Here is a 23,918-nt window from a genome sequence, read left to right on the forward strand (position 1 = left end):
AATCAATGGGTGTAGCTACTGACTTATCCCCAAGTTTTTCCGTCTTAGTAAGTAAATCAAGGACATACTTGCGCCTAGAAAAGAAGATGCCATCTTTGGATCTAGAAACCTCAATCTACAAGAAGTAACTCAATTCCCCTAAATCCTTGATTTCAAATTCAGTATTGAGAAACCTCTTGAGACTATCGACCTCCTACACATCATCACTAGTCACTACTATATCATCTACATAAACAATCAAGAAAGTGGTAGAAGTAGCTCTCTTCTTTGCAAAGAGGTTGTGATCCGACTGTGTTTGGATCATAGTTGTCAAGGTGATGCCTAGGGGACAAGGTGCCCTTTGAGGCTCAAGTTTTGTACTATGTATTATAAAATACTTTTTTATTCTTTATTTTTTGACATTATAATTATAAAATAGGCACTATTATTCATTTTTTGTGTTTATATTACTAATTTCTTTTTAATATTTTTCTTATTTGTTAGGGTTTAATCAATATAAACATTGCTAAATGCTGTATTGAACCCCCAAAGACTTTAAAGCCTGAACCAATAAGTAAGGAAGAACTTAAAATTTTGTCTAGTCAACACATTTTCTATTTTTTCTTTTCTTCTTTTCCTATAACAAAAATAAGGGTTCAGCCCCTATATTTTTTGAATTTTCTTTTCCTTCTTTTTCTTCTCTTGAATATGTTGATTTTCTATATTTTAACATGAACACTATACTTTTCTTATGAAAATTATGAATAATTATTAAGGAAATATGGTTATGGTACCTTGGGAAATACCAGAAAAAAATCCATCGCCTAGGTGACAAGGCGACAAGGCGCCCCCCTGTCGCCTAGCCTCACCTTGGCGCCTTGAAAACTATGGTTTGGATATAGTCGAATTTGATAAGGGCTCCCTAAAACCTCTCAAACCATGCTCTAGGTGATTGCCTAAGGCCATAAAGTGATTTCTTTAGTTTACAGACTTTTCCCTGCATATCATTATCATACATCCCAAGAGAGAGGGGCATGTATACTTCTTCATGCAGATCCCCATTTAAGAAGGCATTCTTTACATCAAACTGATATAAGGGCCAACCGAAGTTCGCTGTTAGAGATAACAAAACCCTTAGAGGTCATCTTAGCAATAGGAGCAAATATCTCTAAGTAGTCCACCCCATATATCTGTGTATACCCCTTTGCAACCAATCAGGCCTTAAACCTCTCAATGGATCCATTTGCATGATACTTGATGGTATAGACCCATTTTCACCCCACAAGGTCCTTCCCTACAGGCAAATCCATGCATCATTTTTATGCAATGCTTCTATCTCAGTTATCTTCACATCCCTCCATTTTGACTCTGAAAGAGCTTCCGATATAGATTTGGAGATAGTCTGAGAAGAAATAGAGGATATAAAGGATAGTATTAGGAAAGTAACTCATAGGAAATGTATTTGGAGATACAATGTTGGTGCAGTTTCTCTCACCCTTTTTTATGGCAATTGGGACATCAAGGTCAGGAAATAAAGGATGGGGTGCTGAAGGAAGGGTGCTAGTACTTGCAGTCTCTTCAGTGCCTGGAAGTGGAGGCTCGGTTCTCTTACCCTTTTAAATTACTGTTTCATCATTTTGTCGTTTTTGTTCGACAAATCTTACTCTGTACATGTACATCTGAAAACCTTATTTGTAGAAGCCTGTTCTATTTGCTGTTTGTTGTGGTTTTTTGATTGCTGTTGTCTGCTTCTAGCTCTATTTTTTTTGGTACTGTTTCTTTTCTTTCTATGTGATCTCTTGTTTTGAAGGATTTCCATGGATGCAAAGGTTGTATTTTTATAATTTGAGTTGGTTTGGGTGTATGGGAGGGTACAGTATAAAGCTGATTAAATGGGGGTACCTCATCACTTAAGCTCAACTACTCTGCGGATGTTATGAGTGCCCATTAAGCTGATTTGTGATCTTAGTTTACTGAAAATAAGTTTATTTTTTTTCCTGAACCTCAGTGCTGGCCTTTCACGGAGAAGAAAGGTAGAAGTTGTGCTATATTCAAGTCTTAATGGAGGGAGGGGAATCTTGAAGTTGCTGGAATGTTCAGAACTGCCAGTTGATATAATGTACTATAGATACAAAAAAGGTGGGCTCCTATAGATTAATATCTCATGTTTGCCTTTTCATATTTCAAAGTGGTGTGGACAATTTGTTGTTGCTTTTCTGAGGTGGAATATACTTGGTAAAAGATTGACAAAAATCCCCTCATTCACTGTAAGGTTACTGCAAAGAGAATGAGATATAGTCTACACTATTGTGGTGTACAACACGTATATTATCAATTGTATATAGTTTCTTTTTAAAAAAATAAAAAAATTGGAAAACCATATACCGTAGATAATATAAATGTTTTGCACCATAATAATGTAGGCTATCTTTTGTTTTCTTGGCAATTACCACAGTAAAGGATAATATCTTATTTTCAAGGACTTTTTGGAACTTGAGGTGCTTCTCCTAAGGAGATATTTATACTGATAATTTGATGGGAGTTGAGCAAAGGCCTCAACTCCTTGGATTGGTTTGGCAGGAGGCTCTCTAGCAATTTGGATGAAAAAGGACACGATTCTCTCTTAGAAGAAGAAAGGACCTTAAGATGGATGTTGAAGGAGTTGGAAGAGATAGTGATGAGGGAAGAGATGTGTTGGAGACAAAAATCAAGGCATTAATGGATTTAGGAAGGGGATGGTAATACTAAATTTTTCCATGCAATCGCTAATGGAAGAAGGAGAAAAAACTTCGTTGAAAAGTTAGAGATAAATGGTGAAGTTGTGGATGATCAAGAGGAGATTGCTAATGTTTTCACGAATCATTTTAAGGCAGTTTACAAAAGACAGGGGGATGTGAGGCTTAGAGTGGAAGGGTTAGAGTGGCCTAGATTGGACTTAGAGGTGGCAAATCAGTTGGAAGAGGTTTTGAATTGGAAGAAATAAAGGGAGTTGTGTTTTCAATGGATAGATCTAAAGCACCTAGACCTGACTGTTTCACTATGGCTTTCTTTCAAGGTTGTTGGGATATCATCAAGTTAGATTTGTTGGCAGTATTTGAGGAGTTTGTGGAAATTCACTTTATAAGTCCAGGGATCAACTCCACCTTCTTGGCTTTGATTCCTAAAAAGGGAGATGTTGTTCAATTGAAAGACTTTAGACCCATCAGTCTAGTGACTAGCATTCATAAAATTTTGGCCAAAGTTTTGTCGTTAAGGTTAAAATTAGCCCTTCCAACAGGGAATACAGATTACAGATCAAATCTTGATAGCAAATGAATGTGTGGAGGACTTCAAGAGAAGGGGAAGAAAGGTTTCATATGTAAACTGGACTTGGAGAAAGCGTATGACATGGTCGATTGGTCTTTTCTGTTGGAATCCTTGAGGAACTTTGGGTTTGGAGAGAAATGGTGTGGCTGGATTGAAGCTTGTTTAAAAACCTACCATTTTTCAGTTTTAGTTAACAGAGTGGTTAGAGACTTCTTTCCAGCATCTAGAGGGTTGAGACAAGGGGATCATCTTTCTCCTTTCCTTTTCACCTTGGTAGCCGATGTGTTTAGTAGGCTCATTTCGAGAGCCGATGGGTTAGATATGTTTAGAGGATGGAGGGTAGGAAGAGAGGGTATTGTGGTGTCACACTTCAATTTGCAGATACAATCATTTTTTGCGAGATTGGAGATCCCATAAAGGCTAGAAATTTGAAACGAGTAATAAAGTTGTTTGAATGCGTGTCGAAGATGAAGGTCAATTTTGAAAAGAATTGTGTAGTGGGGGTAAATTTGGAGACAAAGGAGTTGAGTGAGGTAGCAGAGTCCTTAGGTTTCCTTACCTCTAGCTGGCCCTGAAGTATTTGGGTATGCCTCTAGGAGATAATCCAAGAGAAGGAAGATTTTGGAATTCGATTGAAGAAAAGTGCACAAATAAGTTGACAGTTTGGAAGAGAAACTACATTTCCCTCGAGGGTCGGATCACTTTAATTAGAGCTACTCTTGCGAACTTGCCAATGTACCTTCTTTCTGTCTTTAGAATGCCACCAAAGGTGATTTTGAAGGTAGAGAGTCATGAGAGATTTCTTGTGAGAGTCAGGGGAAGGGAGGAAGGATCATGTGGTTAGGTGGGAAATAGTGTGTAGGAGGAAGGAGTAGGGGGTTTGGGACTAGGCAATCTAAGGAAGAAAAATACATCATTATTAAGCAAATGGCTGTGGAGGTGGTCTCTAGAAAGGAAGAGACTTTCGCATAAAGTGGTAAGAAGTGTGCATGGTGTTGTAGACAATGGTTGGGATGCTGGTGTATCTCGGCGTGCTACGCTGAAATCCCCATGGAAGGCTATTCATAGTATTCTTCCCGTTTTCCTGAACCTGATCAGGTATGATGTTTGTACAGGAGATAGGGTTTTGTTTTGGGAGGATGTTTGGATTGGTGACTGTGCACTCAAGGACCTCTTTCCCTCATTGTATTCCATCTTGTGTTTTAAAAACGAGCCAATTCAAAGGTTTGTATCCTCATCCTTTTCTTCTGGTATAAACTGGAATCTGGGTTTTAGAAGAGATTTGAGAGATTCTGAGCTTGACCAGGTTGCTTTGCTCCTTAAAACTATTGACCCCATTTGCTTGGACCCTCCTTTTGTAGATTCCCGTATTTGGAAGCCTTTACCCTCGGGATCCTTTTCTTGTGCTTCATTCTTTGCTTCCTTGTGCTCCTCTCCATTGCCTCAACCTTTTCATAAGGAAGTTTGGCCCAATCTTGTCCCTCCTAAAGTGGGAGACCTTTGTTTGGAAGTCTCCTCGGGAAAATCAACACTTTGGATGTTTTGCAAAAAAGAAGGCCTAGTCTTTGTATCTCTCCTAATTGGTGCACCCTATGCAAAGCAAATGTAGAAAGTTGCTATCATATACTAATCACTTGCCCTTTTGTTGTAGGCCTTTGGGAAAAAGCTTTTTGTTTTTTTTTGGTGCAGGTGGATAGAACTGGAGCAGATTTGCAATCTTTTTGTTCCTACAACTTTCAGGTGGCCAAAGAGAAGAGGAAGAGTTTTGTGGAGGTGTGTTAGAGCTGCTTTGGTGTGGACTGTGTGGGAGGAATGAAATGCTAGACAGTGTATGCCCTTAGCTCCAATCAGATTGATGTACATTAGACATTTATTGTAAATGAATAAAAGTACATAATTGATTCACATTATATCTGGTATATTTCTGTGTAATTACCCTTAAACTGGACACTTATGAGACTCGTGTTAGTTTAGAATGTTTTCAGTAGTTGGATAGACTTGGGGAGGTTTATCCTGCCAAGGTTGACACTAATGTGCAACCAAGTCGGTTGGGGTAGCTTGTCTCAGCTACCAGGGTGAGATTGGTGGGCAAAACTGGAAAGTTACACCTAATCCCTAGACTCGATTATGGTACTGCACTGGGTGTTGGATTGGACTGTCTTTGATATGCCAATTAGTGAGATCCTTAGCGGGGGTCAAAACCTGAGTATGTTGGGGCAGTCTGAGAATTCACTCTACTGGGTGATCATAGTGAGAGGATCAGCCCCTTTGTCGGACAAAGTGAATGATCAGGGACCGCGCTCCCTGTGTTGGAAACCAAAACTGCCGGCAGTCGATTTCAACCGTGTTTGAGATTTGTTTTGCAAAATATATATTTATATGAAAAAATATATATTATGTTTTATGAAAAAGGTTTGCAAAAAGTTTTAATTCCCGGGATCCAATTGAGCAAAGAGTGCAACACTGTACCTTGCAGCCGAGGGAGAGGTCCTCTCTTGTCGGGCAGTGTTTGATCATTATGGGCTGAGAGGTTAAGTGTAAGACCATTTACGACTTTTATACCTGATGGGCTAATCTCACTTAAGATCATAGTCCTTGGGCCTTCGTAAGGTGTCTGGACTCAAGGACCATTTAGTGTAAATGTTGGGCCCATTAAGAACCCATAGTGATGGACTCAGGGGTTTAATGTGTTCAACAGTGAATTCGGCTAGGCCTTGTAATAGAGGCTAGGCTGAACCCATATGGCTTTTGTGAGGTCAATGTTAGGGTCCCACACCATACATAGAGAGCCAAGTTAGCCAGCATTTAAAAGGGGAAGTGAGCCCACTTACTTAATGGGCCTAGGACCCAAGATTAATATGATTAATCATGGTGTCACATGACAGCTTAAGCAGTCATGTGACATGGGGCGGATCTGGGTTTGGATCAGTAGATAAGATAAGGGGATAAGCCTTATCACTTAAGGAGCCCAGATCCAAATAAAGATTTGGATTAGGAAACTCCTAATTGGATTAGGGGAAGCTGATCCTTGTGGGTTATAAATAAAGGGGGCGGATTGCTTTAGTTTCATCCTTTTTCTACTCTCAGTTCTCTCCCTCAGTTCTTGCCACCCTACCCTATTCGATCTCCAGTTTCTTGGACTGATCAAGATTGGATCTTGATTCTGATTTTTGCAAGAAAAATCAGATTTAATTCGTGCTCACCATCCCTTGCTTGATCCTTGTTGAAGGATTGCAGTTCTTGCTGATGGACTGCAATGCTGAACCTGTTTCATCTCAAGTTGCGCCATCTTCAGTGGAGGCAGGTTTTGGTACTCTTTGGGCATGAACACCTACTTTGGGAGCTATACATGTGGATTCCTATCGGGTATTGCCTTTTCTTTTGGTTTCAGATCTGGTCCGATTTGTTTCAAGAACGATCATTGAAAAATGCAGTTTTTCTAAAACTGGGAATATGATTCCTGGAAGGGAGAAAAGAAATTTTTGAAATTTCGCCCAGCCACCCTGCATGGTTCGGCCATCCATATGATAGATCTCCCTTCCCTTCAATAAGTTGGGTAAAATCCTTGGATCTGTTCTAATAATTAGGAACAACTAGCTAAAAGTTCCTCAGCCAGAAGCAAGCCGGTGGTGGATTGGAAGCCTCCTAATGCAGGCTTCATTAAACTAAATTTTGATGGTTGTAGTTTGGGCAACCTGGGGCCATCTGGAATAGGGGGAGTCTAGAAATGATGAGGGTTAGATTGTAGCTCTATTTTCTGGTGGGCGATTCAGTAAACGCAGAACTCCAAGCTGTGTTACAAGGAGCAGAAATTGCAAAAGAGTTGGCAGTGGAGCATTTAATGATTCAAGGTGATTCCAAATTGGTTATTGGATGTTTAAAAGAACTGGAGATGGCAGCCTGGCCGTACAGGGGGGCTTTGAGAAGATTTAAGTGGCTAACTTCAAATATTTCAGTCACAGTTCAATGGGAAGGAACGGCAAATGGGCTGGCAGACTTCCTAGCTAAATAAGTACATAGGAATCAGCTCTTTTGGGCTCAATTATAAGCTTTATGATGTAGTCTGGAGGCAGCACCTTGCCCCTCTTTGTGGGGAATTGTGTGATATATACTTAGTTCTTTAATTAATAAAATTTTCATTATTATTATCTATCAAAATGATAAATAAATAAATGCCAATGATAAGGGCATGAGAACTAATTCTCAGCCCATTCTCTCTCTCTCTCTCATATTCCCTTCCCTTCTCATCTTTGTTTGTTGTTTTATTTGATTTCTCACACTAAACACACAAGAAACAGTTGATTGCTACTCAACTTGGTATTAGAGCCCTCTTCAAGTTTGATCTGCTCTAACATGTTTTCTGTGAGACTGCTATTGCCAGCACCCTGCACCCATACAGATGGTGTCAACGTCAACAAGTGTACAATCCGCTTGCAACTCATTAAAATGAAACCCTAGAATTTTGCAAGGTTTGACTTTAAGGGATTTCTGGTGCCACATTTGAAGGACTTTGATGTTGTATACTGTTAATTTATGTAATTCTAGCCACAGGGGGTATTTTAGTCTTTGTACCCTTCTTGAAGTTTGCCCTATTTAAATAACAATTCTGGGGAGTTGCCACTTACTTTTTTGGTTCTTAAATCTACTTTGTATTCTTCCTTTCTTCTCTCTAACATTTGTTTATGGCAGATTAGATGGTGTTGGAGCAAGATCTGCCATAAATCTGAATTTCTTTAATCTTTGTAATCTTACAAGAAAAGACGAAGAAGAGAGAGGAGAGAAGAAAGGAGGGGAGAAGAAGAGAAAAACGTGAGAGTTGAGGAAATGAGTGCTGGCGGCACCCAGCATCTCTTTTATTTTAATGTGTTATAACAAAAATAAAAAATAGAGAAATTGCAAGTAGGTCCCTGGTGGCTAGACCTGTTCATGGGCCGGGTAGCCCGACGGCCCGGCCCGGCCCACACCCCGGCCGGGCTTGGTCATATAATTAGTTCCGCGGGCTTAACACAATAAGCCCGACTGTGTTTCGGGCCGGGCTCGGGATTTGTCAAAAAAGCCCGGCCTGAGCCCGGCCCGGCCCGATTCAGTATTATATATTTTATAAAATATATAATATGTATTTTATATATTATATAAAATATATAAATAATATAATATTTATTAAAATATATATTTATAATTTAATATATATATTTTATTCTTTTCTTTATAATTTCAATCTATCTCTCTCTTTATTCAGCTGCTTCAACATTAATAATAATAATAATATAGGCTAAATTTCGGGCCCGGGCCCAGGCTCGGACTTCGGGTTTTTTGTGAGGGCCGGGCTCGGGCCCAAATTGTAGGCCCGATGGTCGGGCCGGACTCGGGCTCGGGCCTTAAAAAAATTTGTTAATACACAGTAAAAGCCCGGCCCGAGCCCGGCCCGGCCCGGCCCATGAACAGGTCTACTGGTGGCACACCCTAAAACATAAAGAAAGAACATGCTGACAGCAGTCTAGGCTGACAGCATTCTAACAACATGAATAAAAAACAGCTTAAATCTAACAACACTCCCCTTCAAGTTGGGTTGAATATATCTATCATACCCAACTTGTCACACAGCTCATTGTGCCGCAGGTGTGGAAGTCCTTCTGTGAGAACATCTGCAAGTTTCTCCTTGGATTTGACATAAGGGGTGCCGTAGGTGCATTCTTACAAGCTCCTTGAATTTGTCCACCTCATTATGCTTGGTCCTATCATGTAGGATTGGATTACTAGCTATATTAATGGCTGCCTTATTGTCACAGTAGAGGGACATAGGATTGTGGACAGTAACCCCAAGTTCCCCTAAAAGGTTCTTCAGCCAAAGAACTTCAGTCACCCCATGTGCCATTGGCTCTATACTCTGCTTTACCACTTGACCTTGCCACTACACTTTGCTTCTTACTTCTCCATGTCACTAGATATCCTCCTACAAAGGTACAATACCCACTTGTGGATTTTCTATCATCCACAGCACCTACCCAGTTAGCTTTTGTGTAGACTTCCACCTTCAGATGATTATGTTTGCTGAATAGTAATCCTGTTCCTGGATACTTCTTCAAGTACCTAAGAATCCTCTCTGTTGCCTCCATGTGTGGTCTTTTAGGGGAATGCATGAATTGGCTTAGGACCCCAACTAAGTAAGCAATGTCAGGGCGTGTCATGGACAAATTATGCAACCTTCCCACTAATCTTTGAAATTGTTTCACATCTTTTAGTAGTTCACCATCACAATTTCCTAGTTTATGGTCAACATCCATAGGGGTATTGGTTGGTTTTGCACCTAACTTGCTTGTATCCTGTAGCAGATCTAGGATATACTTCCTTTGAGAGATGAAGATGCCCCTTTTTGAGCGGGCAACCTCAATTCCAAGAAAGTACTTTAGGGGGCCTAGATCTTTCACTTCAAATTGAGAGGCTAGGAATTCCTTTAACTTTTGTATTTCTATGCTTTAGTTTCCTATAATGATGATATCATCTACGTACACTATCAACACAAACACTTGTTCTTGACATCTCTTCACAAAGAGAGTGTGATCAGACGGACATTGCTTGAACCCCACTTGTTGAATCGCCATATGAAATTTACTGAATCACGCTCGAGGAGATTGTTTTAGACCATAGAGAGACTTTCTTAGTTTTCACACCTTACTTTCACTTTCTTTGGCACAGAAACCAGGAGACTGAACCATGTAAACATCCTCTTCCAGATCACCATTTAAAAAGGCATTCTTTATATCTAGTTGATGCAATTTCCAGTCAAGGTTTGCAACCAATGATAGAAGAACCCGTATTGAATTCATCTTGGCTATTAGAACAAATGTCTCATCATAGTCAACACCATAAACTTGGGTGTACCCTTTAGCTACCAGCCTTGCTTTGTACCTTTCAACTGTCCCATCTTCCTTATGTTTCACTGTAAACACCCACTTACACCCCACTGGGTCTTTTCCTGTTGGAAGATCCACCAATTCCCATGTTTGATTCTTATGGAGGGCATTGATCTCCTCCTTCATAGCATTTGTCCATTTAGGGTATTTTAAAGCCTTTGCCACATTTCTGGGTATGGGAATACTATCAACTGCAGATAGGAAGGCATGGTGAAAGGGGGAAATGTGGTCATAGGACATATTGGGTAATGGGGTGTTTGGTAGTGCATGACCTGACCCCCCTTTCTATGAGCAATAGGAATGTCAAGGTCATTCACAACCAAAATGGGGGCTATGGGATCAACTCACCTCTTGGGAATCATACAGTGTTGGTTGCTCAGTGTTTGGTGGCTCCACATCTTTGTCACATTTGTGATCTCTACGGCGTTGACGTTGGAAAACACGAAAAGGAGCAAGATCCGGACTAGAAGTGTGAAGATATATCTTGATGTACATTATTAGTATAGTCCTTGTTGTACAATATAGTTTTCTTATTATTTTATTTGTTCCTTTTATATTTCAGCCCTATAAGGGCATTCTTGTAACTGTACATATCTTTTATATCTTTAATATAAAAGAGGCTCTTTGGGGTGGGGGTTGACCATTCTTGACACCCCTAATTCTGTTCTCTTTCTTGCTCTCAGTTCGGTTCACATGGTATTAGAACAGGTTTTTCTTTGATCCTCTTCTCTCTGATCCACTTTGTTTTCTTCATATGTGGAGAACTTGCATCACTGCCGATTGGTTCTGGACTGTCTTGATCTTTCTAGGAACCAGTTTTCTGCATTCTGCGCATCCAGCAAGAGAGATTTCATTGGATCTCTCTTGTTTGACATCCGTTTGCAGTAAGATTTGAAAGGAATTGCCGCCTAGCCCTTCTCAGCATATTCTGAAATTTTCATTGAGATCCATGAAGTTTTGAGAGAGATCTGTACTTCTCTTCTGGGTGGCTGTGTCCAGACTTTCCTTTTCTGGACTGTGTGTCCAGTTTTCTTCTATTACTGGATCTTGGACAATCTCTGGTGACAGTAAGGGGCTTCCTTTCTCAGTTTTTGACTCTCTTAGATTCGATTACTGTTTATATCACTTGTTTTGATCAGTTTTCACTTCAGTCTAGTTCTTTTAGACTTCTATCAAACCCTGATTTTGCTATTTTCTTGCTATAATGGCTTTAAACAAAGGGGATATTATTCCTGTGAAGATGAATGGACAGAATTATGGGATGTGGAAGTTCCATTTTGATTTTTATGTTGAAGGGAAAGGTTTGGAAGGATACCTGTTGTCACTAAACCAACTGAGACCGAGGTAAAGGCCCTACAACAATGAAAGCTGGATAATGACAAGCTTGTTTCTTGGATTTTGAGCTCTATAGATTATCATATTTTTGTACCTATGAGGAGAATGAAAACATCTTCTGAGATGTATTCATATCTGGAGAAAGTTTATCAATAGTCCAACGTATCTAAACAGTACCAAATAGAATCAGACTATCAAAATCAGCCAATTTGGATTCTTGGATCAAGACTATATCCTACGGTCCTACCTTTCTTTCCCCTTATCTTTTCTTCCCTTCCCTTTCCTTTCCTTTTCTTTCCTTATCTCTTTTTTTCTTCTCTTTCTTTTTTCTTTCTTTTTTCTTTCTTTTTTCTTTCCTTTCCTTTTTTTTTTTTCTTTTTTTGTCTTTTTATATCAGGTGTGCATGAAGCGCATGAGGCGTACGCCTCTAGCACGCTTCATGAAAAAAGAGCAAGAGGCGTACGCCTCAGAGGTGTCAGTGCCTCTGGCATATGCCTTGGGGCGTTTTGGGAGCGCCTCGCCTGGAGGCACGCCTCCAGGCATACGCCTCCCATGCCTTTTAAAACACTTTCAAAAGGCGTGCACTTGTTTGGGCTTGCCTCGAGGGGCTTGGTACAAAGGTGGCTTGTAGAATCAGGAATGGGAGATGTTTTACATCACACTAGCTATTTGAATTAATGCAATTGAGGATAAAAAAAGAGATTGTGGGCTTTACTTGCGTGAAAATGTTTTATATGTTTGATTTTATTTTTAAATTTTCATTTGAATGTGCTCTACATGTTATGTTTTTGTATTTTAATTTTAGATAATAGGTTTTTTAACATTTATTTTAAAATTTAAGTTATATATTTTTATTAATGTTTTGTTAATATTTTTTTTTTGAAATTTTTGGCGTTCTTTTTGAATTTTCTGACATTTTCTTTATATTTTTTTGGCATTTTGTTTTTTTCGTCTTGCTTCGAAAAGGCATACACCTCGCCTTGCACCTTATGGCTCGGGTGCAAATTGCCCTTTGCACTTTTTTCGCGCCTTGTGCTTTAAAACTCGTACATGGCAGTAGGTGCTGGTTTGATGATTTACTCTGCTTGTTCAGGTCATAGGGTATCCAAGTGGCTGAACCATAACTTGTAAGTGAAGTAGCATGATAACTATTTTCTCAGAAAGAGACATTTAAACAGATCTGAAAACCTCATACAGCAGTCTTCCTTTGTGGTGAATGGACTTGGACTGATCTGGATTGATTGGCAGAATGTTCATTTTTTTCGTTGCTAGCATCCAGTTGAGGCCCCTACTTTTCCAGATACTTCTTCCCCAACGACTATCAACATCAGCCAATTTGGATTCTTGGATCAAGACTATGTCCTACGGTCCTACCTTTCTTTCCCCAACATTGCTTTAATAGTTGCTCTCTTTCTAGCCCTTCCTAACCTCTTACGTTTCAGCTCAAGATTTTCATTTCCTCTTGGTTATTTGACCCCTACTTTCATTCCTCCCTACTTCCTCTAATCGTTACCCTTGCACATCTCTCCTCGACCTTTCTACCTCACTAAGTTTTCTTTTTCTCATCTTACCTTCTTCCTAATTTTTCCTCAAATATAATTTCAAGTCATTTGGGTTCTATAATTTACAACCCAGCTTCTCCACAAAATCATCCATAGAATCATTCATCTAAGGTCGAGCCTCTCTCACACTGGACTCACCGGAGCCTTCCCCACGAGCAACTTTAGGCGCATCACCATTGTTTCTCACCTCCATCCCTGAGATTTTTCTGCCTCTATTTCCTTTCTCTTCAAATATTCAAAGAAACCTTCTATCATCTCCTAAATTCCCCTTCCCTTTTTCCCTTCTGTAATTACTTCCCTTCCATTATTATTCTTCCTCTTCTTGACTATTTTAAGCTTGGCTTGCAGCAAGATGGTCTCCTTGGAACTTGGAGAGAAAGCTTCAGGCACAGAGCAAAAGGTTAGAAGCCAAAAATGAATTAACAACAGTATCTGGTTTCATTGGAAGGACAGGTTCAGATGACTCAGGAAGGGTCAATGTCTTTTCCTATTCAACAATTTGGGGCTTGCTACTTTGCCCAATTGGAGCTTCTACCATTGGAACTTCCCGTATTTGTTTTAACCCCATATTTACTTCCATTGATCTGCTGCTTATGCCTTATCCCTGTCCATTGTCTCTCTGCTCAGCCTCAAATGATTCTCCACCAATCCCTTACAGACACCCTGCCGAGATTGAATATTTGGTTTTGGTAACCCCTTATTTGAACTTCAGTTTCCCACGCTAACAGCCTCATTATACTCCACGTCTCACCCTGGTTAGAACCATTACCAATTGCCACCGGTATTGAAGATAGCTATCTGCCAATTATCCGGACTCTGAATCAGAGTCGCCATTATTATCATCCAATTGGTCACAATCAACCAACTATCATCATCAGCTTCCAAGTCCTCTGATCTGTTCTTGACACATCTGGAGTTTGGTTGATGAATCGCTGCTTCAGAAGTATTGAAGATTGCCTCCAGCCTTAGGACTCACTGCAACAAAGTCTTCAAGGTCAACTAGAAACGAGCAATTCCATCGACTTGGGATGATGATAGATGAGAATTATGGTCCCTAGTTGATATCAGGTCATGCCTCATGTGATCACTTAAAAACTCACATGATCCAGCATCTTCAAACTTGGTGGAACTTATAAGTGAGTCCACTACTCAGCTCAAGAATCCTCCCAATGGATCTGAAGTAATTGGACCCAAATTTTTTCTTTACTTCTTACAATGTAGTTGGCCCCCCTTCAGGTCTGACTTGGTCCCTTCTTTGAAAATTTTCCTTTTCCAAGGCACTTCTTGGTTCAGGCCCCTTCTTACAACGTGGGTTCCAAACTGCCAGGTCAGCTGCCTCTTCAATCTTTAACTCTTCCCCCCAAAGTGATGCTTCAGGTTCCATCGCCAACCCAACTTTGCTCCAAATTCCATTGACTAAGATGTCAATTGCTTGAGGAACAGTTTCAGGCTTCACACCAACGATTATAACCCTTTCTGCTTGGAGATTAACTACACCAACGATTTTTCCATCTTTGCCTGATTTCTCATTCTTTTAGTTAAAATCTTTCATCTCTCTCTTTCATGCACTTAACATGGTATAAATCTCTACCTTTCTTTTCTATCATCTTTGCTAGTTTATTAATTCCTTTTTCCCCCTTTTTAGTGCCTAATTTATGATGGAGCTTTTTACATGCCCTTAATTTAACTTTACCTTTTCTTAGTGTCATTTCTTATGGTTTTATATTTTTCTTAGTGCTTTTTTTTTGCATTTTATTCTTTTGCCATTCTTTGTAACATGCTTGATTTTAATCTGATTATATTTTGAATTCCTTTATTCCACCAAGTTTCATCAGCACTTTACTATTTCCCTTTAGATTCTTCTAGGACATTCTTTACCACTTTCTTCATGCAGTTTTCCATTTCAATGCACATAATAGTAGTCTTTCTATCTAAATTCCATTTTCCTTTTACTATCAACTTGTCTCTTAATGAGCTAGTTTTTCTCCTTTCAGATTGTCCCACCTAATTCGTGGACACCTACTTTCTTTCCTACTTATCTTTCTTTTCCTAATGTGCACATCCATGGTATAAAATGCTCATAAATTTCTTAATATTTCCATTTCCATGTGTACCACTCCACTCAGCACTTTCTCTCTCACAAAGTGACATTCAACTCGTATATGCTTGGTTCTCTCATGAAACACCGGATTAGAAGAGATATGCACTGCTGCCTAATTGTCACAATAGAGCTTCATTGGAGTGTTAATAGAGTATCCCATCTCTTGTAGAAGATTTCTTAGCCACACTAATTCACAAGTAGTATGTGCCATAGCTCTATATTCTGCCTCTGCACTGCTTCTTGCCACAACTGTCTGTTTCTTATTTTTCCATATCACCAGATTACCCCCAAGTACAATAGCCTGTAGTGGATCTCCTATTAGATATAGAGCCAGCCCAATCAACATCAGTTAGGAGCCCCCTTTAAATACCTCACAATCCTTAGAACTGCATCCCAATGTGGAACTCGAGGTCTCTGCATGAACTAACTTACCACACTAACCGCAAATGAAATATCTGGCCGGGTAATGGTTAGGTAGTTTAGTTTACCTACCAACCGCTGGTACTTTCCAGGATCTTCAAACTCTTCACCCATATCACTGCTCAGCTTAGTATTTGCTTCCATAGGTGTTTCAGCTGGTTTGGCACCTAACAATCCTGTTTCTTCCAACAAATCAAGAATATATTTCCTTTGACACAAATTAATACCATGCTTAGACCTTGCTACTTCTATCCCCACGAAATACTTTAGTTTACCAAGGTCCTTTGTCTGAAAGTGTTCCTGCAAAAGGATCTTCAACCTATCAATTCCCAGTTTATCATTCCCAATAATAACAATATCAACTACATATACCACCAATAGGATCTTTCCAGCCTGAGAGTCATGATTGAAGACTGAGTGGTCAACCTGGCATTGTTTCATACGAAACTTCTTTACCACCTCACTGAACCTACCAAACCATGCACGAGACCGTTTAAGTCCATAAATAGCCTTCTTTAGTCGGCACACCTTACCATCCTCCCCTTGAGCAACAAACCCCGGTGGTTGCTCCATATAGACCTCCTCAAGTAGATCACCATGTAAGAAAGCATTCTTGATATCAAGGTGAAAGAGAGGCCAATCATACATAGCAACTATAGATATCACGACACGAATTGAACCAATCTTAGCAACCGGAGAAAAGGTATCCGTGTAGTTAATACCATATGTTTGGGAGTACCCTTTGTCAACCAGTCTAGCTTTCAACCACTCTACACTACCATCAGGTAAGTACTTAACAGTGTATACCCACTTACAACTGAAAGCCTGCTTACTAGGAGAAAGTGTGGTGATGTCCCATGTATGATTATGAGTTAGAGCTGAGAGTTCTTCCATTGCATGGCACCACCTTGGAGAGGCAAGAGCTTCCTGGACATCCGTACGGACAACAGCAGAGGATAACAGGGAGGTAAACTGGCGATGAAGGGTGCAATTGCGTTTACCTTTCTACAAGGCAATGGGAAGATCAAGTTCAGAAACCGGGGTTGGGGTTGGTGTGTGAACAATTGCCGGGTCTGTCGATGATGATGGAGCTGTAGGAGTCGGTACATGTTGGCGATGTGTATACACTTGGCGAAGAGGTGGCCGTTCAACAGGTGGTGGCACACTGGCATCGGAGGCAAAGATTTGGTCGTAGTTGGAACAAGGGGAATGGGATCCACAATTGGAAGTGGAAGAGGAGGAGGTGGTGGGGAGGAAGAAACATCACTTGACCCCGAGAAAAACGGAGTGGACTCAAAGAAAGTAGCATTAACACACACAAAGGAACGTCGAGAACTAGGATTATAACACTTATACCCTTTTTGGGTCTGGGAATAGCCAAGGAAGATGCACTTAATGGATTGTGCATCTAACTTGTCCCTTCCCGGTCCTAGATTATGAACAAAACAGACACACCCAAAAACCCGAGGAGAAAGGGGAAACGGAGACAAGGCAGGAAACAAAGTGGTGAAAGGAGAATGACCATCAAGGATAGACGTGGGCATCCGGTTAATCAGGAAGCAAGGAGTAAGCACAACATCACTCCAAAAAGGTTTTGGTACATTCATATGGTGCATGAGGGATTGAGTAGTTTCCAAAAGGTGACGATTCTCTCTCAGCCACCCCATTTTGTTGTGGGGTGTAGGTACATGAAGTCTGATGGATAATGCCATGTTGTTCCAAATATTCCTGAAAGGGTGTAGAAAAATATTCACAGCCATTATCTGAACGAAGAATTTTAATGTATACACCAAATTGGTTGCAAATTTCAACATAAAATTTTTGGAAAATGGTAAACAATTCACTCCTTTCTTTCATTAGATCAAGCCACGTCATCTCTGAATAATCATCAACAAAAATAACAAAGTATCTATAACCATTGTATGACATTACTTTATTAGGACCCCAAACATTTGAATGAACTAAAGAAAAATGACTCGACATACGTTTATGAACCCTAGGACTAAAGGGAACAAGATGTTGTTTCCCCAACTGACATGACTCACAATCCAAAACAGAAAGATGACTCAACGAAGGAACAAGAGACTTCAAAACTTTCAGCAACGGATGACCAAGTCGATAGTGCCACTAGAGAGGAGAAAGAGATGTCTGGAGAGCTGTTGACGTACTTCCACCACCATCAAGGTAATACAATCCACCAGCTTCATGCCCTCCACCAATCTTCATCCCCGTCTTGAGATCCTGAAAAACACATGAAGAAGGGTAAAAAGTGATAGAGCAATTAAGAGACTTGGTCAACTTACTAATAGACATAAGGTTAAAAGGAAATTTGGGGACATACAAAACTGAGGATAAAGATAAAGGGTCCATGTTAACATTACCAACACCACAAATGGAGGATGTGGAACCATTAACAAGGGTAACTAATTGTGATGTTGGGTAGTAAGAGAGGGACGACAACACACCTGGAGTTCTAGTCATGTGATCGGGGGTTCCAGAGTCAATAATCCAGGGATTCACACCTGGAGTTCCAGTCATGTGATCGGAGGCTCTAGAGTCAATAATCCAGGGATTGGGTGTGGATGCCAGACAAGCCATACCTGAGTGTGCAAGAGTGGTTGTATTTAGTTGAAATGTGGCCTGAACAAACCTCTCATACTCATCACAGGGAACACTCATCATCTCCTTCCTGGGAACATCTATGGATATAGGGGGCATCTGATTAGCTGAATGGCTCTCCTGTCTAAAACTGCTATCATTGGTCATGGCATGGTTGGCCCAAGTTGAAGGTGGACCATGCAAATCATAGCAATAATTGATGGTATGTCCATCCATACCATAGTGTGTACATCATCTCGGACCAGAACTGTGTACTCTGCCATGAACTCCCCTGAATCTCGATCACCAATACGACCACCACCACGGTTATACATAGGTCCACCACCACCACTATGGCCATATACTGGTCCACTGCTACCACTACGGCCAGATTGAGCTCCCCGAGCTCCACCTCTAATACCACAACCCCTTGATATTGCAATGGCTGATCTATCGGAAACACTAGAATTCTCGGTAGATCCAATAGAAATCCTCCTAAGTCGAGCAAACACCTCTTCTAAGGAAGGGAGAGCTGATCCTCCTAGTATTTGTGCCCGCATTGGTTCATATTCAGACTTTAGCCCCACCAAAAATTTGGCCACATCTAGTTGTTCTCTCTGTTGTTGCTGAATTTTAACATCAGAGGTTAGGGGGTGATACACATCAGCTCATTATGAAGGTTTCTCATGCTAGCATATTCCTCAAGACTTTGATTACCCTGTTGCAAATTAAAGTATTCCTGATACAGCTGATATACTCTAGTTGTGTTGTCTTGTCCCGAATACAGCTTCTTAGCATGGTCCCACACTTCCTTGGCAGTATCGAGAAACATGAAATTCATACTAATCTTGGGTTCCATACTGTTCCATAACAATGTAATAATCTGTGCATCTTCTTGTTCCCAGTCACCATACTCAGGAGATTCAGTAGAGGGTTTTTCCTCCCTTATGAACATCCGATAACATATTCACATGCTGGAGAGAAGCATTTTAGGGTTCCCTGTACATAGCAACTTTGTACACAAGAACGATGGATGGAAATCTCTTTGAGTCCCTTCAACTTTTTACAGCTACTATCTAGATATTAAATTTCTTATGCCTTGTATTTACACAACCCCCAATTGCTAAACGAAGATGGGGGCTTCTTTGTTCCCCTTCCTCCTCCGTAATTAGTAGCTCCCTATCACCATCATCATGTGCTCACTCCAATTCTTTATCTACACCACCACCACCTAAACTAATACTTACAAATTCACAGTTGAATATACGTGGATGGCATGCCCCGAAGTCAAGAAAGGTGGAAAGACCCCTGTCCTTCAGTAATAGCATACAAAATCCTCTCTCATTCTTTCCTTGGAAGAATAAGGAGGTTCAGATAATTGGCACAAGTCATCACACTAGGCAAATCTCCATCAACCCACTCGCTACAGTGCTTGCGCACGATTGTTAGTTTTGGGTTCAAAGCAGCTAAGCCCCCTGGAGGGAGACGAGGTGCCCCAGTCACAAATTGTAGGAATGCTCGTCGCTGGTCGTGTTCAAACTCTTGTATAATTTCCAGCAAATTAATCACAGGAGGACTGCTAGATGTGTAGCCATGATCAAACTTGATGTGATCCACAATCTCATTGGAGGCCCAAGCATCCTGTTCACCACAGATTTCACCCAAGGCACATAATTTTCTCCATTCAACTTGATAGAGCTCATCTGAACATTCAGGTAGTCAGTAGGAACCATCACACTAGTTTTACTGTCACTGTTGTCTCCCATGGCTGAGAAAAAAAAAAATTCTTATTTCACCTCTCACCACACTGCACACTAAACCGCACTGTTCTCAGCACCTGTAATTGCTGAATTATGCACTCTCTACACCACAACCCTACCACATGACTACTTGAAAACTCACCACACTACTCGAAGGTCACTCCCCCTTCAAACCACACTGAAATCTGCATAAACCCTAACACACTACAATCTGAATTTTCATCACACGATCTGGAACACATCCACCATTTGATTCACAATAAAAACTGCATAAAAACCACTTACCTAATCACCAGAAAATCAAACTATACTCAACGCTCCACTGCATCACTCGAATCAGCCCTCTTCTCTTCATCAATTAGGGGGGGGGGGCTTCCTACAAACCACATCAAACACCCATGAACTGCATGACTGGAGGCATAGAAACCTCCAAGGGAAGAGGGCAATCACTCCTTTTCAGGTCCTTTCCTTATCTCCAACTGATGGCGAAGAAAAATGAAGAAAGCCCTAGACTGGATGCATGAAGATCAGAATTCTGGGCAGATTCGATTTGCTTAACCTAGCTCTGATGCCATATTATAATCCAATCTGCCTTTGAATTCTGTTAGAATAGTCACTGTAGAAATAAGAGAAAGATGAGAAGAGGAAGAAGAAGAAGAGAAGAAAATAGAGGAGAGAAGTCTGGTTCGAACAAGAGAGAAAATCAGTCTCTCTAGTCGGCCAGATCAATTTATATGTTTCTATTAAATCATAAAAGTTACATTTGCCCCTACTTAAGTGAGGGACACAAGTACTAATAGAACATTACACATCAGTAACTTAAACATAAACATAAAGACTAAGATACCCCTACACTGTCGACATTAACAATAGAGAATAAATCTAGAATCACTCACAGGGTACCTAGAATCACTTTAAGGCATGGGCACACTCATCATAGGTAGCATAAGCTCTAGGAACTCAAATAAATTTCATTAATCCTTGTGTAAAACACCCAAACATATTTATAGAGTGTTGATGACTAAAATATATAAACTTGATAAATTGCTGCTGCAATCCTATTTCTGTTCAAACTTCAAAGAAGACTTAATAACACTTAAAATTCTCATATAATGACTCAAAAGCTTTAAACATCAACTAAAATATGACTAGACAAATCAAACTAATAGGCTGGGCCTCAAAGGCACATGTTAAAATGACCAAAGGTAATCTTCTGCCATCTAAGTTTCTTGACAAGGGAGAAAAGTTCATTCAATTTCTGAACCCTTCATTACCCCAATGATTGTGCCAAAACAAAATTACTTCAAATCAGTACTAAGATATGTCATATGAGTTTTGATAGGTGTGCTAAGACAATATAAAGAATTAGATATTCTATTTTCAATGTGCTTCAATTAGAAATTTGAGAATTGAACTTGTGTTTTACCTTATTTCTATTACATTGTCATTATAAATTTTTATGATGTTATTATCTTCTTAGTTTTAGTTTTCATTGCAACTTTGCACTTTCAGTTTTGCATTATTTTATTGCTATGTTTTCTTTGTTGGATATCAAGACATCAAAATTGTCTTAGTAATAACATGTACACTGTTGTTCAATGTCCAATGTTTCCATGAATCTATATAAAGTTGGCAGATGAAGGGTTCAGAGTTTCACATATAATTATGTAAGTGGAAATATATACTCTATATCTGCCATAAACAAGGCATGTACATTAGACTATGCAACCCAAGCAAGAGTGAATACACCAATGATCTGTACATTCGGTACCTCTAGTTGTATAGATCACTGGTGTGTTCACTCTTGATTGGTTACATAGTCCATTGTACATGTCTTGTTCGTGCAGATCTTTCCCTGTGGGAATATGTTTTTGTACAGAACTGAGTTTGAAGTAAGATACATAATACAAATAAAGAATTGGTACAATAAAATCAATAGTATTGAAGTTCATAGACCTAATATTTTTGTTTGTCAAATACTTCTATGAGTCTTAATACTGTTCTCTATAGGTGTGTCAAGTGATCTAAGAAGATGAAACTAGAATGGTTGGCGTTTATGGATATGCTGCTAATCTTTGTGTTAATACTGGCAATGTAAGGGTGCAGGTACCAGATATTGGCTAGCTGAATTAAAGATTAGCACTGCTAGAATCATGCTTAGTGCATAGGTTCATGAGATTGAACTTGGATGTCAAGAAAATGGAGTGCATTTTGAAGTAATGGAAATTCAATGACTCGGTTTACAAAGCAAGGTTCAAAATTGTGTATTGCATCAAAGGAGCAATACTCCTAGAATAAAAAAAAAAGTTAATTTCAAGAATTGAGCAAGACACCTCAATGAAGGGTTTTAGCCTTCGAAAGTGGCCACATGCCCTAACTCCTAACTCCCAGTATTTAGTGTATTGGTAGGCTCAAAAACCTATAGTGCGGGGTTTCTTCCCTAGTGCGGGGTCTAGAGGTGTGGGAAGTGAGAATACAAAAATGTTCTGAGATGGAATAATCTCTCAAAACTACTATTGCATTAAAGTGGTTGGAGCCCTACTAACATTTGGTTTAAGTCACAAATTTTTGTAGCAATAAGAATTTCACTTGGCAAATTTATTGCAATCAAATTGGTAGAAAACAACATGGGTAGAGGTGAGTAGGGGTGAGCAAGAAAAACCGAAAAACAAAACTGAACCAACAAGGCCGAACCGAAAATTCCTATTAATTGAACCGATCAGTTTGGTTTCGGTTCAAGATTTTAAAAAATCAAAGGTACCGGTTCGGTTTTGGTTAACCAATATAAAAAATTGGCAATTAACCGAACTGACCAGTATACATGTATTTCTATATATTATATGTATATGTATGTATACTATATATATTTTTCATATATTTTATATTACCCATATATTATAAAATAATAAATATGCATTATACATATTTATAATTAATAATATATTATTTATTATTTAAAATATAATATTTTATATGCATTTCTAGTTTCTTTATTATATATTTATATATTTATTTATAATATATATTATAAATATAAAAAACCGAAAAAACGATGAACCGAACCAACAGTTAAGGACAGGACAGGCTGATTGTTGAAGGAGGGGAGCTAGAACATGTGAGGGGTTTGGCTGTTGATCAACTAGATAGTGAAGTATACACTCGAAACGAGTTGACCGTGAGGGAGCTGGAGGGGGAAATAAGAACTGGGGAAGAAGAGAGAGGTAGAGGAAGTGTTCGGCTGAAAAGTTTAAAATAGAAAGAGAAGAGCGATTGAAACCGAAATGGATCCTGAGAATGGGAAGAAGATTGAAGTGATAAATCAGGAGGTAACTTCAAAGGAAAGAAAAGGGGGATTGGAAGAGAAGAGTGAGGCTCAGGGAGGGTTGATAACATTTGGTAATGGAGAAGTGGCAATCAAGGGGCTACTAGAGAGGGGAGGTGACAGTGGGCAAGTCTTTGGGTCTGTTATTTTGGGGAGGGGCAGATTTCGCAATAAAAGCTTTCGAGTAATTCGAGAGAGAAAGGGGGGAGGAAAAAAACAAAAGAAAGGAAAGGCGAGGGAGGATTGAGAGTGGAACGAAGAGGGGGGGGGGGAGGGAGGAGGAGGTGTTGGATGAGGATATGTGAAGGGTTAAATATCAAACTGTTGGAAGGAGTACGGGGAGAGCGGAGGGAGGAAAAAAACAAAAGAAATGAAAGGCCAGGGGAGGATTGAGAGTGGGACGAAGAAGGGGGGAGGAGGAGGTGTTGGATGAGGATATGTGAAGGGTTAAATATCAAACTGTTGGAAGGAGTACGGGGATAGCGGAGGGAGGAAAAAAAAAAAAAAGAAATGAAAGGCGAGGGGAGGATTGAGAGAGGGTCGAAGAAGGGGGGAGGAGGAGGTGTTGGATGAGGATATGTGAAGGGTTAAATATCAAACTATTGGAAGGAGTACGGGGAG

At 39.8% G+C, this 23,918-nt stretch overlaps 1 protein-coding gene across 7 annotated transcripts in view; it reads left to right on the forward strand.

Moving 5' to 3' along the window:
* Nucleotides 1-23,918, forward strand: part of LOC104589782 (helicase-like transcription factor CHR28) — an 81,197-nt gene that overhangs the window by 55,442 nt on the left and 1,837 nt on the right. Inside the window, exon 12 of one of the 7 annotated variants that reach the window (XR_734016.3) lies at nucleotides 1,988-2,118. The exons of the other annotated variants lie outside the window; for them this stretch is intronic. The gene's annotated coding sequence lies outside the window, so the exon portion shown is untranslated. The remainder of the gene's footprint in view (nucleotides 1-1,987; nucleotides 2,119-23,918) is intronic. 7 annotated transcript variants of the gene reach the window in all.

The sequence above is a fragment of the Nelumbo nucifera genome, chromosome 4, assembly GCF_055504915.1.
Source record: "Nelumbo nucifera cultivar China Antique chromosome 4, China Antique-T2T, whole genome shotgun sequence".
NCBI lineage: Eukaryota > Viridiplantae > Streptophyta > Magnoliopsida > Proteales > Nelumbonaceae > Nelumbo > Nelumbo nucifera.